This window comes from Trichosurus vulpecula, chromosome 6 (assembly GCF_011100635.1).
Source record: "Trichosurus vulpecula isolate mTriVul1 chromosome 6, mTriVul1.pri, whole genome shotgun sequence".
In the NCBI taxonomy this organism is placed as follows: Eukaryota; Metazoa; Chordata; class Mammalia; order Diprotodontia; family Phalangeridae; genus Trichosurus; species Trichosurus vulpecula.
This window is the reverse complement of record NC_050578.1, coordinates 37494920-37522129: the sequence shown is the minus strand read 5'-3', so window position 1 is coordinate 37522129 and position 27210 is coordinate 37494920.

Genomic DNA, 27210 nt, shown 5'->3' with positions numbered 1-27210 from the left:
GTATCAGTAAGGCAAGATTCACGAACTCAAGAATGACCATGAACATGCCTGAATGGTTTGGAATCACAAAGTATGAAAAACTCTCTATGTAGAAGGCAGAGGGAGTATAACATTTATTTAAACAACAGTGAATCCCATCTCAGGATGAGTAAATTCTCATTCAATATAGCAGTAATTATATTCCAAAACCAGTAAGCCCACCTCAATGTATCAACAAGGAAATTATAACAGAGTATCATAGCAAGGAACCAAGTCATCTTGTAACCTTCTCTCCTGCTAAGGCCTTCCTGTAAACAATCACTCATGAATCCTAACTCTCTTCTCAGGACTCTCTTCTGCAGCTCAGTCGACTCTGGCTCTCTCAATTTCTGCTCTTCCGTAACCTCTTGATGTCTGCTGCCTCAATGTCTGCTTCACAATTCTGCTTCTCTTCAGTTCTGCTTCTGTTCAGTTTTTTCCCTCTTCAATTCTGGTTCTCTTACACTCTGGGATGTCCAGCTGGCACCTCATTGGCTAGAACTCAGGTTTCTGATGGCTGATTCCTGATTGACTAGAACTCCATGCACATACCATTGGCTCTGCTGGTAGCAACTCCCTTTAGGGCCGTGAGGGCTTCATGCATAAATCAGCTTAGTATCTAGTAAGCAGAGGCTTTAGACCTACTTATAAACAAATATATAGTCAAGCTTTCCCACCTAGCCCCACTTGAGGCTTATTGAATGGGTGCGGAAGATCTTTGATCACATTAATACTACAAGGTAGTACTTCTGAATTCTGTTAATTTGAATTTCTCCAATCAATAGTGAATTAGGACATTTTTTTCTTATGGCTAAAGATAGTTTTGATTGCATCATCTAAAAACTGTTCAGCTCTTTTGATCATTTACCAATTGGGGAATAGATATTTTTTCTTTTAAATATACAAATTTGATTCAATTCTTAGTATTTTTTATAAATGAGGCCTTTATCAGAGGAACTTGCTTCATTTTTTTTCTCAGTTACTATTGCTAATTGTGTTCCCCTCCACCCTATTCCCATATCCCACCTTGGTTATTCAATTCTCTCTCTCCTTTTACCCTGTCACTACTCAAAAGTGTTTTGCTTCTGACTACCCTCTCCCCCAATCTTTCTTTCCATCACTGCATCTTTTCTTATCCCTTTTCCCTCCTACTTTCCTGTAGGGTAAGAAAGATTTCCATACAGAACTGAGTGTTTATGCTATTCCCTCTTTCACTCAATTCTGAAGAAAGTATGGTTCACTCACTCCTCCTAATATCCCTCATCTTCCCCCCCCCCCACTATAAAGGCTTTTCCCTGCCTCTTTTATGTGAGATCATTTATCCAGTTCTACCTGTCCTTTTCTCTTTCCCTCAGCACATTCCTCTTTCATCTTTTAATTTTACTTTTTTTTTAGATTTCATCACTTCATATGCAACTCACACCTGTACCCTTTTTCTTTATATACTCCGAACTGCCCTAATAATATGAAAGTTCTTATAAGTGATAATTATCACCTTCCCATGTATGAATGTAAGCAGCTTGACCTCATCAAGTCCCTTACAAGTCTCTTTCCTGTTTACTTTTCTATGCATCTCTTGAGTTTTGTTTTTGAAAGTCAAACTTTCTATTCGTCTGTGGTCTTTTCATCAAGAATGATTCAAAGTCTTCTATTTCATTGAATGTCCATTATTTCCCCTGAAGCAACGGACTCAGTTTTTCTGCATAGGTAATTCTTGGTTATTATCCTAACTCCTTTGTCCTCTAGAATATCATAGCGCAAGACGTGTGGTCCTTTAATTTAGAAACTGCTAAATCTTGTATTATCCTCATTGTGGTTCCATGATACTCGAAAAGCTTCCTTCTGCCTCCTTGCAATATTTTCTCCTTGACATGGCAACACTGGAACAATATTCCTGGAAATTTTCATTTGGGGCTCTCTTTCAGACAAGTGTTTAGTGGAATCTTTCAGTTTCTATATTGCCAACTGGTACTATCAGAGCAATTTTCCTTGATAATTTTTGAAAGGCAATGTCTAGGGTCTTTTCTTGATCGTGGCTTTCAGATAGTCCAATAATTTTCAAATTGTTTCTCCTGAAACTATTTCCTGGGTCAGTCATTTTTTTTCATTCCAATGATATATTTAACATTAACTTCTATTTTTTTCATTCTTTTGATTTAAATTTATTCTTTCTTATTTCTCATATAGTCATTAGCTTCCATTTCCTCAATTCTAATTTTTAAGGATTTTCTTCAGTGAGCTTTTGTACTCCCTTTTTCCATTTGGCCAATTCTACTTTTTAAAGAGTTTTTTTTTTTAATTCAATGAATTTTTGTGACTCTTTTGCCATTTGGCCTAATGTGCTTTTTAAGGCATTCTTCTCCTCATTGGCTTTTTGGACATCTTTTCCAATTTGCCCTAGTCTATTTTTAAGGTATTATTTTCTTCAGTATTTTTATGTGTCCTTTACCAAGATATTGACTCTTTTCTCATGAGTTTCTTGTATCACTCTCATTTCTCTTCCAGAATTTTCCCATACCTCTGTTGCTTGAGTTTAAATATCCTTTTTTAAGCTCTTCCATGGCCTGAGACCAATTCTTATTTTTCTTGGAGGCTTTGGATGTAGGAGCTTTGACTTTATTATCCTCTTCTGAGTGTGTGGTTGATATTCCTTGTCACCATAGTAACTTTCTGTGGTCAGATTTTTTTCCATTGTTCGCTCATTTTCCTAGCCTATTTCTTTAATTTCAACTCTTTGTTAAAGTAGGGCTCTGCTTCTAGGGTGGAATGTACACTGTCCAAAACTTCAGGAATTTTGTACAAATGTTTTCCCAAGATACTTCTAGAGACCTACAAGTTTTCAGTTCTTCCAAGGTGATATGATATCAGGAGAGGTGTTTACTCATCTTGCGGCCTGTGCTCTGGTCTGTGAGTGACCATAAGCACTTTTTACTGCCCTGAAATTGTAAGGAGTGTCACTATTCCACTGTGGCTGAAAGCTCTGGCATGTTCATGCTACTTTTCATGTTTTATCTTCCACCTAGGACTGCTATCCAGATTGGGGTATGGGCAAACCAATGGAGTCATGCCTCAGTGCTAGCAACGATATTCTTGAAATTTCCTTCTGACCAGTTGTTTGACCAGTTGTTACTTTCCATGGGCTGAGAGCTCTGGAAGTAGTTGCTGCCACTGCTTGTTCAGTGGCTTCCGTGGACTGTCCCTGGGTTGCTGGGGCTTGTGCTGGCATGACCTTAGCTGAATGGTGCTTCTCTCTCATGCTGGTACAATAGACCTTTCCTGCTGTCTTTCTAAATTGTCTTGGGCTGAAAAATTGTTTCACTCCATCTTTTCATGGGTTCTGACACTCTAGAATTTGTTTAGAGTCATTATTTAAAGGTATTTGCCGGGGTTTGGGGGAGAACTCAGTCAAATTCTTTCCTTTACTCCACCATTTTGGCTCACCTCTGTCCAGATATCAAATTCTTAGAAAAGACTAACTTAAGTTTTAAACATAGCCAAATGGCATTTAACCTTGGAAAATATCCAATTTAGGATAAGGATACAATTAATTGGACACAATCTTACTTTTCTTATGCCTTTAATCATTATAGAATCATCTCACTCATAACTTTTAATGGGGCAATCAGAGGCAAGCATGCCACAATGAAAATAATAATGTGTTTAGAGTTGGAGGAATATGTTCAAATTCCACATGTGCCATTCACTACTTTTGGAACCTTAAGCAAGTCACAAACTCTCTGAAACCTAGTTTATTCACCTGCAAAATGAGAAGGTTGGAAGAGATAGCAACTGAAATCTCTTACAAAGGAGACAGTGTTTGTGATGTGATTAGCACTGAATGGTACATTAATGAATGCTTGATACTTCCCATTCTCCTTCTAGTTCTAGATATCTGATTCTGTGATCCTACATGATGCCATGACCAATGAATTTGTATAGAAAATATGAAGTAAAACTTATCATGAAAATTTGGATCTATTATGAAATGGTTCCATAATGGCAGGTGTATAAAAGTCCCAGTTAAAGAATTTATCTGAAGAACAACTTTTTGAAATAGCAGGGCCTCTATGTATTTTACCATGTGTCCAGAAACTGCCTTTTATCTCAATTAATCACAGTCTTTCAGAACATAGAAGACTTGCAATCCAGTGACTCCAAACATTTGAAGGGAAATTACTGTGATTTACTGGCTGCCTAAATACTTTGCAAGCAATTCATCACCCAAAAAATGAATCTTACTCATAATGAAAGACAATTCCACAAAAAACAAATATATTTCCTGTCAAAAATGAATTGATTTTAGACACTAAGTTCTGCTCCTCGTACACACACAAAGATATACATAGATGCACACACATACACGCATACATATATACATATACATAAACATATACACACATGCATTCATGTATACTTATATACACATACATTTACACATGTATACACATACATTCATACACACATACATGTGTATTTTCCAGGCTTATGTTTTCTATTACCATTTTAAGACTTTAGTATTAAGGTTACCTGTTTTTTTCTATTATAAAACCATTTTAATTACTAAAGAAAGATTTTCTATATCTGTCTAATTAGTTCCCAACCTGCTGTATTCTTTGGTCACTGTGTGACCTAGTTCCCCCCAAGTTGTTGATCATTCAAAGTGCCAGTAACCGATAGACTGTGACAATTAGTGATTTATGACCAAATGAAAGAAGGTATATGACATTGTTTTTACTTCTCTAATTCAGCCTCTTCTTCTTCCATTGAGTACAGGAGAGATGATAAAGGTCCATTCTTTTTTTTTTCTCCAATGCTACTCATCTAGAACCATGCTGAAAGTTGCTATTCTCAACTTATACACAAAGGGCTGGCTATACTTATTTTGTAAACAAAAATCGCCTCTGGTATTTAATGGGAGTCTTACTTGGAAAAAAAAATCAATGTCAGGATTCAGGCCTCTAGAAACAATTTTCCCAATGTGGGAATCAACCACCTCTGTGTATGCTGCTATTTCAAGATAAGTTTCTGGGATGATTAAATTCTCACACCTCATGGCTATTCTCTCTTGAGAACACACTGACAGTTTTATTCCATAAGATTTATATATATACTTGCTATTCTCCTTTATTACAAAACATTCTTTTTCAGAATTCTAAAAGCAGTCATAGGCAGACATCCTATGAAATAGTGTTGCCAAATTTTCCAATGACTTGCCATTGATTGGGTGTCTTACTTTCTTATTCAGTGCTTCATTTGTTTCATTCTTACCATGGAGTCTATGGGTCAGATTTTCATGACTTAACACTGACAATATTTTTCTGTTTAAGGGCTTTGGGTAAAGGTTTGTCAGCCACTCTGTCCATCTACCACCAAATCTACCCAAGCTTCATTTCTATACATTAATTCTTCATTTCTGCAGTGGTAGCAGAAGTTTGACAATCATGTCTGCAAGCATGTCAAGAAGACAAGACCATTCATATACACATAAGTTGATGTAAACTCTTAGTGTTCATAGGGTAGAGCCAACATGTCAGAATACAGGTAGCAAACCAGCTGAATCCTCTCAACATTCCCTTCCAAACTACTTTAAAATGACTCATTAAATCACATTTTAGAGTAGCAGAGAAAAGAGGTAAGAGATATATTTCCAGCCTTAGACATCTTAGGAGGTCAGTTCCTAGGAGAGGTCTATGACACCAGGGTGGGTGCCAGCTGGAAATACATCAAGGAATCACCAATGGTGTGACTTGGAGGCTGCTGCAACAACCTCAGCAGGGGCAACTTCATGAGGTCTCATCCCACATACTGTAAGGGGGATTAGAGAAGATAGATTTCAGAAGGGACTCTCTGTGGTTATTGAGTATAGCTGGCAGTAACTGGAAACTCTATTACCCATAAGCAGTTCTGACTCACAGTTCCATAGAAGAGAGGAGTGCTTCTCCTTGGTCAAAAGGATCAAGGGGACATGGCCACAGTTTCAGGGCCAAAAGGAAGACTAGCATTTGTGGCTTTAGAGGAGCAAAGCAAACAGAGTACAGACCAGGAGATTGGCTACCACCTACCCCCAGATCACACCACTTCAGAAACACCAAAAACTTTCAGAACTTTTGCATTTGCTCTGAAAATGGCAGCATTAAAAGACTGCAACTTAGGTTAGTTTCCCCTATGCCCAGGTGAGCAGAGCTCAAATTTAATATAAGGATGAAAGTCAAGAAATAGGCTAGAAATAATGAACAAACAACAAAAAAGAGCTTGAGCATAAAAAATCCCTATCATTATGGCAGTGAAGTAAAAGAAACAAACACAATAACATGAAAACAGCTACAAGCACAGCTTCAAAAAATACTGATTAGGGCCAAGTCCAATAAGAATCTTGGAAGTGCTACAGAAAACGATGAGAGTGGTAGAAGAAAAATTAGGAAAATAAATGAGAGTGAAAATTATGAAAAGAGAACAGCTTGGCCCCAGAGGCAAAAAGATGCTTAAGAAACTAACATCTTAAAAAATTGTCCTAATGTTGAAAGAGTAAAAACAATTCACTGAAATAAATAAGAAAATTTTATAAAGCAGAATTGGTCAAAATGGGGAAAGAGGTACAAAAGCTCACTGAGCAAAATAATTACTTAAAAAAAAGAATTGGACAATTGTTAGGAAATGACTCCATGAGACATCAAGAAACACTGAAATAAAATCAAAAGAATGGAAACAATAGAAGAAAAATGTAAAATGCATTACTAGAAAAACAACTGACCTAGAAAATAGGTTGAGGAGAGATAATTTTGAAAAAAAAAAAAACATTGTGGACTACCTGAGAGCCAAGATCTGAAAAAGAGCCTAAACATCATATTTAAAAAAAAAAATCAAGGGAAACTTCCCTGATATCTTAGAACAAGAGGGTAAAATAAAAATTGAAAGAATCTACCAATTACCTCCTGAAAGAGATCCCAAAATGAAAACACCCAGGAACATAATAGGAAAATTCCATAGATCCCAGGTCAAGGAGAAAATATTTCAAGCATCCAGAAAGAAATATTTCAAATATTGTGGAGTCACAAGAAGGCTCACACAGATTTAATAGTTTTCATTTTAAAGGATTGGAAGGCTTGTAATATGATATTCCAGAAGGCAAAAGAGCTAGGATTACAACCAAAAATAATGTGCTTAGTAAAACTGTATAAGGTGAAAATGTTCAATGAAATAGAAGGATTTCCGATTTTCATAAGGAGAAGACCAGAACTAAACCAAAAATTTGACCTCCAATATCAACTCCCAAGAAAAGCATAAACACATAAAAAGGGAAAATAAAACGGAAGGAATTCAATAGAGCTAAATTATTTACATCCATATATGAGAAGATGATACTTGTAATTCTTAAAAATTGTATCACTAATAGTATAGCTAAAAGGAATACGCATAGACAGAGGCCATAGGTATAAGGTGAATTTGAAAGAATGAGAAAAAAAAATAAGGGATGAGAAGGAATTCACTGGGTGAAGAAGAAAGGGAGAGTTAGAATGGTGTAAATTATTTCACATGAAGAGGTAAGAAAGAATTATCACAGCAAAGGGAAAGATGGCAGAATGAGGGGCAAGCATTGCTGTAACCTTACTCTCATCAGTATTGTCTCAAAGAGGGAATAAAATGCACAAGAAATGGAATATAGAAATCTATCTTACCTGACAGGGAAGTAGGAGGGGAAGAGATCAAGTAAAGGGTGGGGACTGACAGAAGGGAGGGTAGATTACAGGGAGTGGTAGATAGAAGCAAAACACTGGTGAGGAAAGAAAGCGTAAAAGGAGAGAGAGAAGGGACAGGAGGAAGAATAAGATAGAGTTAAATACACAGGTAATAAACATAACTGTAAGACGAATGGGATGAACTCTCCCATAAAATAGAAGTGGATAGCAGAGTGGATCAAAAACAGAATGCTACAATATGTTGTTTACAAGTTGTTTACAAATTGTTTACAATATTTGAAGCAGAGAAATACACACAGAGTAAAGGTAAAAGGGTGGAGCAGAATCCATTATGCTTCAGCTGAAGTAAAAAAAAAAAAAAAGGAGGGGGGGGGGGACAATCCTTATCTCAAACAAAGTAAAAACAAATGCAACCTAATTAAAAGAGATAAGGAAACTATATCTTGCTAAAATGTACCATGGGTAATGAAGCAATATCAATACTAACATATATACACCAAGTGGTATAGAATTTAAATATCATCTGCAAGAGAAGTAAAGTGAAGAAATAGACAGGAAGAAATAGACAGCAAAACAGTACTAGTGGAGGGCCTTAACTGTCTCCTCTCAGAACTTGATAAATCCAACCAAAAAATAAACAAGAAACTAAGGAGGTAAAGAGAATATTAGAAAAGTTACACACAACAGATCTTTGGCATGATTTAGACATAAAGGGTGACACCATAAGCAAACCAGAAGAGCAAAAAATAGTCTACCTGTCAGATATATGGGGAGGAGAAGAACTCATGACCAAAAGACATAGAGAGCATTACAAAACGTGAAGCAGTCAGTTTTGATTGTATTAGGTTAAAAAGCTTTTGTACAAACAAAACCAATGCAACCAGGATTAGAAAGAAATCATAAAGATGAAAAACAATCTTTATAGCATGTGCCTCTTTGATAAAGACCTTACTTCTCAAATATACAGAGAACAGAGTCAAATTTATGAGAATAAAAGCCATTCCCCAATTGATAAATGGTCAAGGGATATAAACAGGGAGTTTTCAGATGAAGAAATCCAACCTATCTATAGGTATATGAAGAAATGCTCTAAATCAGCTCTAAATCTATTAGAGAAAAGTACATTAAAACAACTGTGAGGTACCACCTCACAGCAATCAGATTGTCTAATATGTCAGAAAAGGAAAATGACAAATGATGGTGAAGATGTGGGAAAATTGGGACACTAATGCACTGTTGGTGGAGTTGTAAACTGATCCTACCAGTCTGGAGAGCAATTTGTAACTATATCCAAAGGGCAACCTAACTGTACATACCCATTGATCCAGCAATGCCATTACTAAGTCTGTATCACAAAGAGAACATCAAAAAAGTGAAAAAGACCTACATGTGGAAAAATATTTATAGTAGCCCTTTTCATGGTGGCAAAATATTGGACATTGAGGGGATGCCCATCAATTGGGGAATGGATGAACAAGCTGTGGCAAATGAATGCAATGGAATCATATTATGTGCAATAAGAAATAATGAACATGCAGATTTCTAAAAAAAACCTGGAAAGACTTGTACAAATGGATGCAAAGTGAAATTATGAGAACCAGGAAATCATTGTACACAGTATCAACAACATTGTGAGATAATCAGCTATGGAGACTCAGCTGCTTTCAGCAACATAAGACAAGTACAAAGGATTCATGAATGAAAATGCTATCCATATCCAGATAAAGAACTGATGGACTCTGAATGCAGATCAAAGTTATGTGAACCTATGCCATGTTGTATAGCCTCTCTGTGACCCAGATAATTTTCTATGATAGTAAATTGCAGAAAGTCTGCTAACTTTCTTTGAGAAATATTTGGAAAACTGTCCTTACCAGTATAACCTTAAACCAATCCTAGGGGCAACAGAGAGGAAATAAACATTTGTATAATGTCTACTATATGACAGGCATGGTGCAGGTTTGTTTATTCTTTATCATTTTTTATTTTGATCTGTTTCTTCTTTCACAACTGCGACTAATATAGAAATATTTTATGTGTTAACACATGTATAAGCTATATGAAACTGCCTACCATTTTCAGAAGAGGGGAGGGAGAAAAATTTGGAACTCAAAGTGTAAAAATTAATGCTAAAATTTTCTTGGCATGTAACTGGGAGAAAATAAAATAATATTTAAAAAAGATAGTATACTGAAATCAACTATTGATTTAAGAATTACAAATTAAAACAATTCTGATCTATCATCTCACACCTATCAGAAACAACAAAAACTAGAGATGAACAGAAATAGGCACTCCAATAAACTTTTGGTGAAGTTGTGAACTGGCCTAACCATTCTGGAGAACAACTTGGAACTATGCCCAAAGCATTTCAAAACAGTGAATACCCTGTGATCTAGCAATATCACTAGTTGGTCTCTACCCATATGGAAGTCATAGAAAAAAGAAAAGGCCCCATATGTTCAAAAATACATATAGTACCTCTTTTCTGTAGCAGCAAAGAATCGGAAATTTAGGGAATGCTTATCAGTTGGGGAATAGTTGTTATGACATATGATTTTGATGGAGCATTATTGTGCTATAAAAATGACAAAAAAGTGGCAGAGAAAACATGTAAAGATTTCTATAAACTGATGTGGAGTTGGAAAACATCAGATAACTGTTGTCAGTAGCAGCAATGTTGCAATAATGGTCAATTATGAAAGACTTGGCTGTTCTTATCAATACAATGATCCAAGACAATTTCAAAGGACTCATGATGAAAAAATGTTATCCACCTCAATACATAAAACCTATGAACTCTGACTACAAGCCGAAGTGTAACTTTGTCACAATTATTTTTTTTCCTTTTTTGTTTTTGTGATATGGCTAATATGAAGATGTGTTTTGCTTGTTTTCATATTTATAATTTATAACATTTGCTTGCCTTCTCAGTGTGTGTCAGAGTATTGAGAAGGATGGAGACAGTTTGAAACTCAAAATGTAAAAAAAAATGTTAAAAATAAATAATAGTTTTATTTTTCAAAAACTTTGGGGTTGTATTAGGACCCTCCAATTTTTTTTTCACATCCATATGTAATTTTGTCCTGAAACTATGAGGCTGCTGGATGGAGTGCTGGGCCTGGACATAGAATGACCTGAGGTCAAATTGACTTCAGACACTAGCTGTGTGACACTGGGTAAGTTACTTAATGCCAGTTCCCTGTACTGTAAAATGTGGACAATATCAACACCCAACTCCAGAAGTGGTTATATGGATCAAATGTGATAATATTGGTTAACAAATTAGTACCATGCCTGCCACACAGTAGACATTTCATAAATGCTTATTTTCTCTCTGTCACCCCTATGATTAGTTTAGGGTTATATTGATAAGAGACTTCCTTTATCAAAGTTATTAGACTTTCTGCAATTTACTATCATAGAGAATAGTATGGATCATGGAGAGGCTATACAACTTGCCCAGGTTCACACAACCAAAAAAGACTTAACCCTAGCTTTTTGTGGCACTAATATCAATAATCTATAAACTATGCAGCACCACCTCTCATAAAGTGAAAATACAGTCAGAATATTTACTTTGCATATTGGCAGATGTTAGTCTATTTTTGTTACTTTATTTGCAACAGGGTAAAAGAGGTAAGCAACTAAAGAGATAGAAAACTAGTTTCAAGTTTTAACAAAAGCTGGAATAAAAATATTTACCTGGATATTGAATATGTAAATATAAAAAAAAATGTGTATTTTGGGTGATAGCAAAGAGAAGAGGGATGATCAGGCCATGGAGGGTACAGCCAGGGTGAAATAGGAGGTGACATATTAACATAGGAAAGTGAAAAAGAAGAGATGAGAAATAAAACAGGGTTATAAATTAAAAGGTCCACCTTACAGTGAAGCAAGGATAGTGGCCAGAAGATCTGTGATATCAAATAGATGAGAAAACAAGGGAAACAGATAATATAGTATAAAGTACATTGTTCCTTTGATAAAAAAAAATCATTTAGAAAGAAAAAGTGCAAAAATTATATTGATTGGCAAATTAGACAAGATATTGCTATTCTTGTAAATAAATGTTTTGATACCTAAAAAGAATAGGAATTTTAAAAATAAAACTTAACATCTCTGTATAAAGTTGGAGTGAAAAATTAACTTTGGGATAAAATATAATATTCCAATTCCTTTCTAAACAATACAAAATTATTTCTAATTTTAATGTGAAGAGTTTGATGTAGAAACAGATAAATATATTGTGTGGTATTTTGTTGATTGAAAAATTGAGACATATGGTTTAAAAGAAATAGTGTTAAGGACAGCGATGAGATGATAAAGTCTTCAAAAGTGCAAGAATTATGTTTGCCTCAGTGGATCTACATTTATCTGCAACTCAAGACACTAAAACTTAAAATAAATAGGAGGGAGTACAGAAATGTATGAACACGGAATTATTTTTAATTTTATTTGAGAGGCAGAGTTTGGGGAGTTTTGAATTTTTAATTGAAAAGTTTGCAGCTTTCCTTTAAGTCACTGAAGTAAAGAGGAAATGAGAAAAAAAAAAACAAAACAAAACAAAACCTAATGTGGAAACCTAAGGAAAAGAACTGAAGACACAGCAGGAGGGCTGGAAACAACAACAAAAAAAAGGTCTACTGAACTGTATAGGTTAGCATCAGTCACCTGATACGAACCTGAAGCTGAAGAATTCTGGATTACTGCAATTTGGTTCATTAGCGGAGAGTTCCAAGTCAAAACCAGATTTGGAGAATGCTGAAGTATCTTATGAGTGTCTGGTGCTCTCTGCTGCCACCTCTGGCTTTCAAAGGAAAAATGGAAAGGGGCTTATGGCTTGCTTTGGCATCCTCGTGAGTTGGCTTGAAGAGACAACATGAGCTCGGTTGACTTGACCTCCAGTTTCATTCTGGGCAGTAAACAAATGTCTGGGTTTCTTTTTGTGGCCAAGAGAGAGCCACATTGGTAAGATTTGAAGTCATCTATTTAAAAGAAAACTGCTATTCATATTAAGAAGTAGCATGTTTGGAAGGTAAATTGAAAGGCTTGTAAATTCTGTGTTTGAGTAGAGAAGGAAATATAATTTGCGCAGTTGAAGAGCTGTGAGTTTTATATTTCAAGCAGAGTGAACAGAGAAGCAGTTTGTGTATTGCAGATGCTCCTAAATGGATCAATGACGTGTGAATCTCCAGTCCAGAGTTCTGACACATGCATCTTCCTCCCTCATGTGTTTCTTTTCCATGATATTTTATATATTTCCTTTCTTTATGATAGATACTAAGTACATTTGTGGGAGAGTGTAATATGGCTTTATATGTGTATTGTGATATATTTTATTATTTGTATGTTCCCTTTAATATAATAATATCTACAATATTATTTCTTCTGCCTTCTTATTAAATAAATAACAATGGTTAACATTTTAAAGTATCATTCTCATGAGTGATTTATTGTGTCAATATCATGGGTATATTGTCTTTTTGAGTCTCTGTTTATTTAGATAGAAAAACGATCATATGAGGGCTCACTAGCTAGAGGAGCAAGTATATTTCCCATCATCAGTGTTACTCCTAGGAGTTTGCTTGTAATTGTGTGATGGTGGTGGTTTATATTTGGAATCTATGCTTGCAAGAGGAAGTTAAACTGGGTAGGCTAATCAAGAGAGGAGTGGGTATAAACATACTGAGATGGGAGGTTTGAAGCCACTATCCATTAGGGGTTTTTACTCTAGTTCCATTGTAGTGATGACATAAATCATGCTGATACAGTAGTTAGGTGAAATGTAGAGAGTACAGGACAATGACATCGGGCCAGCTTCTAAGGGCATCCTTGTTAGTCAAATGAAATGTGGCTCAATCAGAAGATATACAGATGATTGGTACTAAGAAGCCAGGATGAAGCAAACTTTTCAGTTTAATAAAAAGAAGTAAATTTGTTAAAAATCTTCATCAAATATGCATTTTCTCTGTAGGCACTCAAATTTTTTTAAGTAATCAAATACATAATAATACAACTTCTCCAACATGTCTTGGATTTCTTTCTGAAGTCTTCCTGCTCAAATATGTTTAGCATGGAATTAATATCTTTGAGGCCACTTCCGTCTCTGAAATGCTGTGATTCCATGCTAGATACAACAGTCTTATAACATTGCTAAAATGGAGTTACTTTTTTTAAGTGATATTGTGGCTTAGTGAGTAGGAGACTAATCTCAAGACCAGGAAAACCTGCATTCCATTCCCACTTCTGTATCGTATTTACTGTGTAACTGGGCAAGTCATTAACCTCTCAGTGTCTCCAAGCAATTCTCTAAGACTAAAGTTTCAGCACACATATGGAGTTGTAGTGATAAAGGAAATTCTCCACCATAATCAAATCACAACTCTAGTTTAAAAAAAAAAAAACCTACCATGATGCCTATATGCCCATACTAGGACTAAAATTCATGAGCTTTATTTCCCATAAATTGTACACTGTCAGATTTCTAATATATATACACAGAGGGCCAGAGGATAGAGTTGGGGGTAGTTCTAATCTCGTGTCATGGTGAAGAATAAGGATGACTGATGGATAAACAGAATGTGAGGCCAAGAAAAGCTGAGAATGGACTCCAGTACATTGTGTGGACCCATGTGATGAACATATTAAAGGACATAGAAAAGAGTCCCACAGATGTGCAGGCATGGGTCAGTTGCAATCCACATTGTCAGAAAGTACACCCAAATGGATGAGATCAAAGATCTGTATTTGAGTACATGATTATCATGAAAAGAAACATAAAGTTACAAATAAAAAATAGCATGATTTGGTGTTTATTATATTTAATTTATTTCCTAAGTTCCAATTCAATACTTTAAATTAAGGTTGGCATGATGTCTATGCTTGCTAATATACTTACAATTAGTATTTATATAATGATTTGTTTACAAATCATTTTACAGTCATTATCTCATTTGATCTTCACAGCAAGCGTCAGAAGTAGGTCCTTTTACAGATGAGAAATAAGGAGGCAGACAGAAGTAAGGTAATTTACCTAGACTCACACAGCTACTAAATATCTGAGACCATACTGTGATATCAAGTCTTCCTCACTGCAGTTCCATTTCTCTATATGCTATGCCTCCTAACTGCCTGCCATGTATACATATATGTGTTTAAATATCTGTTGTTGACGCATATTGCCAATATTAAAAAAATTCAATGTGGTTGTTGTTGTTTGAGTCATTTTCAGTCATATCCCTTTCTTTGTGACCTCTTTTTGGAATATACTTGGCAAAGATACTGGAGTGGTTTACCATTTCCTTCTCTAGCTCATTTTACAGATGAGGAAACTGAGAAAAGCTGGGTTAAGTGACTGGCCCAGGGTCACGAAAAATAAGTTTCTGAGGTCAGATTTGAACTTGGGTCTTCCTGACTCCAGGACTAGAACTCTATTGAGCTACCTAGCTTCCTTCTTAAGAGTAGGATTATTATTTAAAAAAAAAATCTGTCAGAACTTTTGCTTCCAACTCCCTCAGACCATGGTGCTGAATATCTCAGAGAGGTTTTGTTTGGTTATGTTTTGTTTTTATATCTAGTTAATATGACCTATTTGAATTCAGAGGGGTGGAAGTCACAACTACCAATACTTCTGCAACAATAAGATGCAAGTGAGCATACTTCCCACAGCATTATCACTGCAAACCCCTTCTACTGAGTGACTCTTTCCTGAGCCACTGTAAAAATTTAGTGTTCAGTAGCCCTTGACATTTCTCATTTCTTCCCCACTGAGGGGATAAAAATCATATTGCAACATACAACAGGGGAGGATGATGGCAAAAGAACTCTTGGAATCACTTTTTTTTTAAAAATCTGACTGCAATTAAGGGCACCTATGCTTTTTCAAGTAGGAGCATGAAAAGATTTGTTTGAGATTTCTTTCCCCACACAAGAAAGTAAAGGCTATATGTATATGTATATATATATATATATATATATATATATATATATATATATATACACATATATATATACACACATATATATACATATATATATATATGTATATATATATATATATATATATATATATATATATATGCAGATATGGTACAAATTTAGCTGTCATTATCCCCTCCCCTCTCTTCTCATAGAAGTGTTCATGAGTATTTCAGTTTTTGAAATCAGATTGAATGGCTAAAGGAAGGAGGGAAATGGTGGCATGTGGGTCTATATGAAATCAAATCTATCAAGAAGTGTTTTCTCCCTCAAGATATCCAACTGCGCATTGGAATCTTATTAAAAATTTGGGAATTTTCCTTTTTTATTCATCACACAAGGGGACTTTAACTCAGGCATTCTAAAAGCTCAAGGGAGAAAATTTCTTGTCATGAATCTGTACAAGGACATTCAAAAGACATTTCTGTTAGGCATTCTGTGACCAGGCACATCTGAATGCAGAACTCCAAAGTTTGAACAAAGAAAAATCTACAGTAAAACAACAAAAATCTCTGAACTGCTGGCCTCTGGAATGCATTTTCTGATTTCTCAATGGCCACATTGAGACATAAATGAAGTGATAAAAGTGGGTACCTGGTGCAGGGGCATCTTATTCCATTTAGTTAAAACTAGATAGAACAGCAGAAGCAGTGGGAAGTGTGATAAAAAGGTGAGTTTCTTTCCTACATAAATGAAAGCTTTGGATGGAGTTCATTATCTCCCCTCCAGCCTTTTAATCGGAGCAAAGAGGGGAGTAAGGAAGGTGATAGCAATCAAGGCTTGAGTGAGCAGCATGGTGATGAAATTAGAGGTGATGAGCTTAACCTGAGAAGTTTTGGGTCATCTTCTTCCATTGAGGTGAAAACTGTCAGTGCAGAACATCCTTTTTAATCCTACTTGAGCCCTATTAATCTTGCAGGATATGCTAAATGTAGGTATATCATGATCTAAAGAGTGCATTGGATTATTTTTGAAATAAACATGTGAAAGATTAACATCTAATTTCAAGACTAAAGCTGGCCAATTCAACTCTATGCTCAATTTACTTTCCAATTCAGTTTTTTTTTCTTGGCAGTGGGAGCCACTTATGCTTTGCCAAACCCCAACACTGGATTACTCCCAGAATCCAGCGAAGTTGATTTTCTCTCTGCTCCTCACATCTTTCACTCCATCACCCAGCATTTTTTTTTTATCCTGGTCATCTCTCATACTTGGAATGACCTCTCCTCATCACATCAGAGAATCCCTCTCATTCTTTAAGATACAGGAAAAGCACAACCTTCTATATGAAACCTTCCTGACATCACCAAGTGTTAGCCTGCTAGATACCTTGAATTTAACTATTTTACATTTATTTTTCTTATATTTATTCTGTATAAACTTATTTTTGGTTTTTTGTGTTTCACCTCTTAGAATGCAGTATTCCTTTCTCTTCCTTCATCTCTTGGTGTCCTCTCCCATCGATTTTAGATGAATAGATAGATAGATAAATAAATAGATAGACAGACATAGACATAGATGTAGCTGTATGTGTATGCATATGTATGTGTGTATATATATATGTAGTCATACACATATATATCATATAATACCTATATGTAATACACATATGTATATTGTGTATATATGTGCACATATATACACTTGTCTCCTCCAGTAGAATATGAGCTCCTTAAGAGTAATTATTTCATTCTTTGAATTTGTGTCACCACTAACCACCAAATTAGCTAGCACATCCTCCAGAAAGAGAACTAATAAATTCTGAATGTTGATTGAAACACACTTTAAAAAATATTCTTTTATTTTTGACATATTATTGTGCAATACGAATAACATGGAAATATGGTTTGGATGATTTCATATGTACAGTCACTATCAAATTGCTTGATTTATAAAGGAGGAAGGTACAGGAGGGAGGGAGAGAGTTTAGAACTCAAGATTTTAAAATATAAATGTTAATTTTTATGTAAAATTGGGAATATATAGCAAAGTAAATTATACATATGGATGTTTAGGGATGTATGCACACACATGCACACACAATGTAAAAGTAAAGATACAGAAGTATTATTTTAAAAAGAAAATGAATGTACTTGTTCCAGAAAGAAAACATTGAATTAATTAATTTTCTGATAATTTGATATTCATTCTTTCACTCTTAAGCTGTATTTGTGTGATTTGGGAATTAGAATACAGTTTTTAAAAGACAACACCACTTTTTTTTTCTTTAGACACAGACATTAGCTCTAATGTGTTCCCTTGCCCTGTAGGGGTCATTGCTGATACAAGCCAGGAGGTTGTTCTATTGCTAACTTAATGATCGAAGAGTGAGCCAAGTGTGTGGTTCCTTGCTGTTTATTGCTTCACTAAAAATGAATTTTATTTCTGTTATTTCCCCTTCATTATTATGTGTCCAGATAATGCTACTGGAAACAGTTAAGTATTTAAATCTTGTTTTGTTTTGTTCTGTTTTGCTTTTTCTTGAAAAGCTTCTTCTTTCCTCCATCCTGCCTATGTACAATCTAGTGATTCATTCTTTGAGTAACTGACTGAATCTTTAGCATAAAATAGACATAGAAGTGTAGAAAAATAATAAGCATATTTAATGTTGTTGCTGCACACTATTGGCTATTCCATGCAAATTTTCAGCCCCTTAGGTTTTCTTATACCATGACTTCCAGTACAGAGTGAAATGCACATCAACAAAAACTATTAGGTATCTACTACATGCCGAACATTGTGTTAAGTTATGGGGGGTGCAAAGAAAGTAAAATAGCTAAAAATCAAAATTCCTGTCCTCAAGGAGATCACAGTCTAATTGGAGAGACAAAAATACGACTTTGAGGTACAGAAATGATACAGATTAACTTCAAAGAGATCTCAGTCCAAAACAGAGAAAAAATGTCTCTTTTGCCAAAATAGGTTCCAATGGTTGATTTAATCATGGAACATCATCATTAGCATGTACTTCTCGTGGGAGGCAAGATGGCAGAGTAAAGGCAAGAACTTTCTGAGCTTTCCCAAATTTCTTTCCAAACATTTTTAAAACAATATTTCAAATCAAATTCTGGAGTGGTAGAACCAACCAAAGGTTGGGGTTAAACAATGTACTAGTCCTGGACAACTTAGGAGCCAGCAGAAAAAGTCAGTTTTAGTTCATCAGTGGTGGGAGCAGCTTACAGAGCTCTCAACACTGAGATGATAATGGGGTAGGATAACTAGTCAGAAGGAGAAAATAAGAATTCCTTGGCTGGCACTTGTTGCAGGACTCTGTCACATTACCTTTCTGCAGTTCTGGGTTGAAGTTCCCCAAGCTAAGAGGAGCGCTAGGTCACTAAAGATTGTGTCCACAAAGGCAAAGGGAACCTGGTCACTGTTCTAGGGAGAAGACTATATTCCTTCAAAGACCAGGCAACAGGCTGTAATGGCAAGCAGGATGGGACTTCTTGCTGTTTTTTGTTTGAGTGCTTCTCAGCACCAAATGCCTTTGATTGATTCTTTTTTTTTTTTTCAATCAAGAGTCTTTGATTGAATAGGGAGTCTTTGATGACTTGCTTAAGTCACAAGAAAGTCTAAGTCGCATGAGTTTAAGTCACATGGTAGTGATGCCCTCTGACCCTGAAGAAGTGTATATATACTCTGGGGTCAGCATGTTGTTTGTGGTTCACTCACTGGAAGAGTGTTGTGTGATTTGACCAGATGAGTATGATTTGACCAGACAAGAATCTGGGTAGCCAATGAGGAGCACCCTGTCTTTGAAATCCCAGATGTTGGTGCTTCTCTCTCTGGTAACTATGTATTATGATTTGGTCAGACAGATAGAAGCCTGTCTGTTGCTTTCTGTTCTTCTCAGCTCATAATTCCTGTTTGTAATTTCTTTTTGTATTTTCTCTGAAAGTTCATTGTAAGTACTTCATAAGTTTTTTTTTTTTGTTTTTCCCACAAACAACACTAAGAAGTCAAGTTTAAAAGGGAAAGAGAAAACTGGGGGGTGGGGGCAAATTAAGCAGCTTCCTTTCATAATGACTTTACTTCTTAAATAGAGAACTGAGTTAAATTTATAAGAATACAAGTTATTCCCCAATTGACAAATGATTAAAACATATGAACAGGGGGTTTTAAGAAAAAATCAAAACTATCTATATTCATATGAAAAAAATGTTCTGGATCACTATTGATTAGAAAAATGCAAAATAAAACAAATCTAAGGTCCCACTTGTAGTAAAGAGGTTAAAGAAAAATGATGATGGTGGGAAACCATAGGTTTCTAGGGTTGCTCAAGACCCCAAAATACCTACACACTGGGTCCTGCCGAAAGAATTCAACTCAAGCCTTCTCAGCCAAGGGAAAAGACAAAGTTTATTAGGGATTCACTATAACGGGTTGTCTTAAGAAATCCCACCCTTTGTGACACCTGTTTTCACAAGCTGGCCAGCTACTGAGCTAGATTGAATCTGAGCACCTTCATGAAGGCAAGATGGAGATTATATACACAAAGATTGTAGGAGGGATTGAGGGATGGTCTGGGGTGACTAGAGGATGGCTTTAGGGAGGGTCTTGATGAGGAGTCTAAGGAGGATGAGATGAGGTCAGACTCCAGGAACCAAGAGAATGGGATCAAGGGTGGGAAGTAGGTGAAGGCATGGATATTGATAGTATCAAGCAAGTAGCTGGACAATAAAGGGCAAGGCTAGGTAGAGATTTGGGCCTAATGATAATGTAAGGCTTATGGCCTTAGGGGAAGGTCAGATCTAGTTGGAAGATTCAAGGAGGGGGCAGCTAGGTGGCGCAATGAGTAGAGCACTGGAGGACCTGAGTTCAAATCTGGCCTCAGATGCTTGACTACTAGCTATGTGACCTTGGGCAAGTCGCTTAACCCCAATTGCCCTGCCAAAAAGCAAAACAAACAAACAAAAAAAAAAGATTCGAGGAGAATTCAAGAGGGCTCCCAGAGACTATATTTCAGATTCGAGAGGGTTCCAGAAACTGTGCCCTCATCAGTAGCAACAATGTTGCTAGCAGCTACTGTGGCTGTGTAAGACCAACAACAACCAGCACACAGAAGCCCGCTAACACAGGTTCTTTGATCTGCTTTTCTAAGAAAAGAAACTTTAGGGGTAAACCATCTCAGTTTAATCAAACATACATATGTAATTCACTTAGTTCAGGGGAAAATGCCAGCCCCCTGAACTTCAAGGCAAATACAAACAGAAATTACAAGTATCAACAGACAGACCTTGTCTGATTCAAATCACAATTCACAGTTACCAGAGAAGCACCAACATCTATCTATCTGGGTTACAAAACTGAGGGGATGGGGCAGCGGGTTCAATGGCTTGCCCAGAGTCTTGTCACCCACATTCCTCAGTGAGTGTACCCCTCAAAAGTCAAATGCCAACCTCTGATCTTATATACCTGTCTCAAGGCCCTGGGGCACTTGAGGCTCACAATTTAGAGTGTGAGAAGTCAGTGTGGGAAAGCTCCTACCACCTCATATACAATTCAATGACTCTTGATTGCCTCAGTGCTGAGAAATACTCCAAAACAAGAAAGCAAAAGGTTCCCCACCCATTCAAACAAAGGGGAGGACTTGATAGTCTTAGCACACCAAAAGGGAAGAAGAGGGAAAAGTCTGATTGCCATAACACCACTGCACATCTATTAGATTGGCTAATATGACAAAAAAGGAAATTAACTAATATTGGAAGGAATGTGGGAAACTAATGTGCATTTTTTTTTGGAGTTGTGAACAAACCCAACCATTCTGGAAAGCAATTTGGAACTATGCCTGCTATAAAACTGTACGTAGATTTTGATCCAACAATACCAATACTAGATTTGTAACCCAAAGAGATTTTTTTAAATGAGGAAAGGGACCCTTATATAGAAAAATTCTTATACCAGCTCTTTTTATTGTGAGAAAGATTTGAAAGTTGAATGAATTTCCATCAATTGGAGAATGACTGTATAATATGATTTTGATGGAATATATAATAGTATGAGAAACGACAAGCAGGATACTTCCAGGAAAATTTGGAAATACTTCCATGAATTGATGAAAAATGAAATGAACAGAGCCAGAAAAACACTGAACATAGTAACAACAATGTTGTAAAATGATCAATTGTGAATGACTAAGCTCTTCTTAGCAATACAATGCTGCAACAGCAGAAGCAGGTTTGGGAGCTCTCAGACCAAAGACAGTAAGGGGGTCCAACAATTGGTGAGAAAGAGAATACAGGGAACCTTTGCTGGCAGTGGGTGTAGGATCCTGTTGCTTTGCCCACACAGAATTCCAGGCAGCAGTTCTAGGGCAAAGAAGAGCAAAGGCACTTGCTGCTTCAGGGAAGTAAGGGCCCTGGTCACAGGTCCAGGAGAGAAAGAATATTTACAGTTATTCACAAGGGAGCAGGGTCCCAGGTTTCGATTTCAAGACAGAATGGACCACTAGCACAAGGAAATAGGGTACCTAGTCACAGTTACAGGGGTATATTAGGAAGGCAGAATTTATGATTTCAAAGAGAATCTCATATGTGCCTAAAAGGTCCGGAACCGCAAGATATAAGGAATTCTCTAGGCAGAAGGCAGGAGAACTAAAGCATGTATTTACACTCCACAATAACAAGCCCACAAACCAGCATCCCCATTTTGATATTTTCATCAAAAGCTTCCAGGCCCAATAAGTCTGCCTCACAAGGGTAACCAGGAGGCCACAGAGAAGCGAGATGGTATAAGGCAAAATTGTATACATGCTTCCCCTCTACGGTAAGAAGATTACCCACTAGCCTCTAGTCAGCTCTGCTACCGGCAGCTCAGCTTCGGCTGTAGGCGTCTCTGGCTCCAACCGGAAAAGGAAAGGAGGATCTTCAAGCTGTCCTCTCCCCTCTTATAGAGTTTTTGACATCATCAAGCGCCGCCTGAACGACCAGGGCCGATTGGTTCTTGACTTGGCCCCTCCCCCTAGTGTAGACCACGTTAACACACCTCCCCTCAGCCAGCGCCACTACTCATCACACAGGAAGCTCTGGTCCTGCCCCGGAAGAGCAAGCCCCAGTGTCCAGGGAAGCTCAACGAGGCAAGCTGAGTCATTCAAAGAAAACAAAGTCCATTCTGGCTACAAGGGGACAGAGGAGCTCTAGCTCTAATGAGTTAAGGGGAGCAAGATTCCTTCCTGGGTAAAGTTCAGAGTACAGGCCAGGAGAGCAGTGACTGTAACTCTTACAGACCCCAGAACTATCTCTAAAAACAGCAGCACAAACAAACCTAAAGCATGGGACAGAGTCCTCTTGGCCTTGGGAGAAGAGCCGTTATTTTTTAAAAAAAGTTAAAAGTCAAGAAATCATGCGGAAAATGAGCAAACAACAGCAGCAGTAGCAGCAGCAACAATAGAACCTGATCACCAAAATCCACTATTGTGACAGGGAAAATCAAGACAAACTCAGAAGACGATCCTGTCAAAACAGCTACAAGCAAAGATGCAAAGAAAGTATTAACTTGATACAAGTCCATGAAGAATTATTGGAAGTGCTTTATTATTATTTTTTTTATTTATTTTTGAATTAAAATAAGGAAAGTAGAGAAAAAATGGCAGAAAATGAGTGATGCAAGAAAATAATGAAAGGAGAGTCAACAACTTAGTAAAAGAGGCATAACAATACTGAAGAAAATAATACCTTAAAACCAAAATTGGCTTAACAGTAAAAAGGAAGTACAAAAATACACTTAAAATTTAAAAAAAAAATCCTTGGTCAAATGAAAAAAGAGAAGAAAATCACCGAAAAAAATAATTCTTTAAAAACTGAAACTGGGGCAAATCAAAGCCAATGAAATCATGAGACAGCAAGGGAAAAATGAAGAAAAATCAGAAGAATCAAAAAAGAGAATAAAATATGAAATATTTTATTGGAAAAAAATGACTTAGAAAACAGGTTGTGGAGAAATAATTTGAGAATTATTGGGCCACCTAAAAGCAATAATCAAGAAAGATCCTAGATGTCATATTTAAAGAAATTATCTGGGAAATCTGCCTTGATATTCTAGAAACAGGGCAAAAAAAAAAAAAATCTCCACAATGGTTGTATTAGTTCACATCTCTATCAACAGTATCCCAATTTTTCTACATACTAACATTTGTCATTTTCTTTTTCCATCATATTAGCCAATTTGATAGGTGTCAGGTGGTACCTCAGAGCTGTTTTAATTTGCAATAGTTGTTTAGAGCACTTTTTAAATTTAATTATAGACAGCTGTGATTTCTTCTTCTGAAAACTGCATGTTCATATCATGTGACCATTTATCAATTGGATAGTGACTCATATTCTTATAAATTTGACTCAATTCTCTATATATTTCAGAAATAAAGCCTTTGTAATTTATTATAAACAAAATTATCCATTTTGCATAGCATAATAGATCTATCTCTAGTTTGGTAGTAAATAATTCCCATATTCATAAATCTGACAGGTAAATTTTTCCTTGCTTTGCTAACTTATTTATGATATCAAGTTCTGTGTATAACTTATTTGTCCATTTTAACCTTATCTTAGGATTTGGTGTAAGATGTTGGTCTATGCCTAGTTTCTACCAAACTGCTTTCTAGTTTTCCAAGCAATTTTTATCAAACATTAGATTTCTATGTTCATTTGCTACTGTATACTGTGTAAATAAGCTCTTCCACTGGTGCACCACTATATTTCTTAACCAGTATCAGAATGTTTTAATGACTACCCCTTTGTAATATAATTTGAAATCTGGAATTGCTAGGCTGCCTTCATTCACAATTTTTTTTTTCCATTGAGTCCTTTTACATTCTTGACCTTATGTTCTTCCAGATGAATTTTGTTACCATTATTTCTAGTTCTATAAAATGATTTTTTGGCAGTTTGATTGGTATGGCATTGAGTAAATAAAGTTAGATGGAATTGTCATTTTTTATTATACTGTGTCACCCTACTCATGAAGATGAAATTGGAGCAATTGCTAGAAGTTATTTTGTCTAATTACATGCCAGAAAAAGACCTGTCAATCAAAGTGAAATGGATGACCATTTACAAGAAATATAAAAACTGCCTAGATTAACAAAAGAGGAAATAGAATTTTTAAATAATCTTATCTTAGAAAAGTAAGTTAAACAAGTCATCAATGAACCCCTTAAGTAAAAACACCCAGGAGGATTTACAAGTGAATTCTCCCAAACACTTAAGGAACAATTAATCCCAATACTATGTAAACTATTCTAAAATGAAATAAATCAAGGAGTCTTACAGAATGCCTTCTATGACACAAATATGGGTGGGATATCTAAATCAGGGAGAGAAAAAAAAAAGAGGAATAAAATTGTAGACAAATTTTGCCAATTAATATGATGAATTGGTTTTTATTAAAATACTAGCAAAAGGATTACAGCAATATATCACAAAGATTATAGACCTTGACCAGGTGGGATTAGGAATGTAAGACTAGTTCAATATCAGGAAAACCATAAGCATGCTTGACCATATAATTAGCAGAAACAACAAACATCATCTGGTTTTCAATGAATGGCCAATAATTTCCCCGAACAAAGCTTCTGTGGCTCATTGTTTAACTTTTCATGGTCTAGAGTTGGAGTAAATAGTAGTTGTTTTATGGTCTGACCTGAAACTCTGAGGGTCTTCCCTCTCCCAGATAGATATCTTTGTGATGGTGAATTGAGCGATTTTTTCTCTCACCTCTTCCCTAGGCTTTACTCATCGAATGAGTATGGCCTCAGACTTAATGAGACCTGGCAAAGACCTTAATTTAGAATGTCCAAGGTACCCCACTGAATCCTAGGCCATTGCCAGTCTACTTGACCTTTGTCTTGCCACTAAACATTGATGACTCTGGGGAGACAGTGAGGCTGACAACTTTCTGAAGCTCTGCCTCACTCATATCCAATTCAAATGGAAGTCAAAGCATTACTCTCATGATGTCATTGGCCCTCTTGGAGAATGAAGGATGAAGAAAAAAATGATAGGATCTATGCCATTCTATACTCCTAGGTGGTGTGTTCAGCTCAACTTATTCTTGCCCTTTGTCTCTTATGTTTCTGAACTTACTTGTTCCCAATTGTTCAAGTTTTACATGAAACTTTGAATTTCAGAACATTGGAACTTGAATCAGTCAAATACTCATTTAGTCAGAACCTACTCCCTTTACAATATCTCAGGACTAGATATTAAGGACCTCAGATCCTTGGAATATTGTGGTTAGAAACTAGCACACGCTGCTCACTGATGATTTCCTGATGTTTTGCACAATATTCCTGTGGGTTTACAAAGACTCTGGAATTTTCCTGAGGAAGCCCTCTTCTTTTGATACCTCTAGATGAGGACCTCTGAATATTCTAACTCTTTTTTTGATCTCCCTCAAAGGCTATAGACTATTATTAGATACCACTAGTATCAGCTTACGGGTACATCTCCCTCCCCACCTCCACCACCTTTCTATTTTTTGTGGGCTGCTGAATGACATTTTGTGAAGTGTTGAGGTTAAAGTAGTGATTTTTCATTGGATTTATTAATCATTATTTGATTTTTATGGGGATTTTGATTTTTCCTGGAGTAGGTACAAGGGAACAGGAAACTTGCCATGATTTGAGAAGTTATCTCAGCCTCAAATCCCATTCATTTCATATATTCTTGCCTAATGTTGCTCCCTATTCCCATCTAAATTTAAGCCAAAAGTGAATATGTATTTTGAAAATAGCTCACATTTATGTTTAATTATGTTATGTGTAAATTATCTTAGAATGTCTGTTGCAGTAGTTGAATGATGCCATTAAAATGAATATTACCAGATTTTTTGAGGTTAGCATAAGACAGGTGATTGAGTTGAGTTGCTCAATCACCAAATATATAAATTATTTAGAATGCAGAATAAAGGTATTTTAAATTTCAGAAATACTGTTTAAAAAAATGGAATATGTATTGAAAGTAGATATATTCAGTGAAAATCTGTGCATTATGAATAGTATTTAATTCAGAAAATTCCTTCTGGGAAACAAATAGACAAAACTGTAATATTCTCATTTTGAGAATGACTGTCTATGCAAATATCTGCCAGCATTTCAATATGATTCAGTCAAACTGAGTTTTCAACTTAGAAGACAAGACATTTTCATACATCCATCATCTATCAGTAATTTAGATTGTATGAACAAACAAGTTGTGTTTTTTACCACATGGTCATTCAAGATATTTTCCACATTGAAATTTTGGGTCCATTGGAACAAAGTAGCATTTAGGACAGAAGACTAATATCTGTAGGTATTTTGTGCATAATATGGCACTGGACTTGGAATGTAGGAAGACTCATCTTCATGAGTTCAACTCTTGCCTCAGACATTTCCTACTCTGGGCAAGTCACTTTACCCTGTTTGCCTCAGTTCCTCATCTATAAAATGAGCTGGAGAAGAAAATTGGCAAACCACTCTAATCTCCTTATCAAGAAAACCCCAATTGGGGTCATGGAGAGTCAGCCATGACTGAAATTA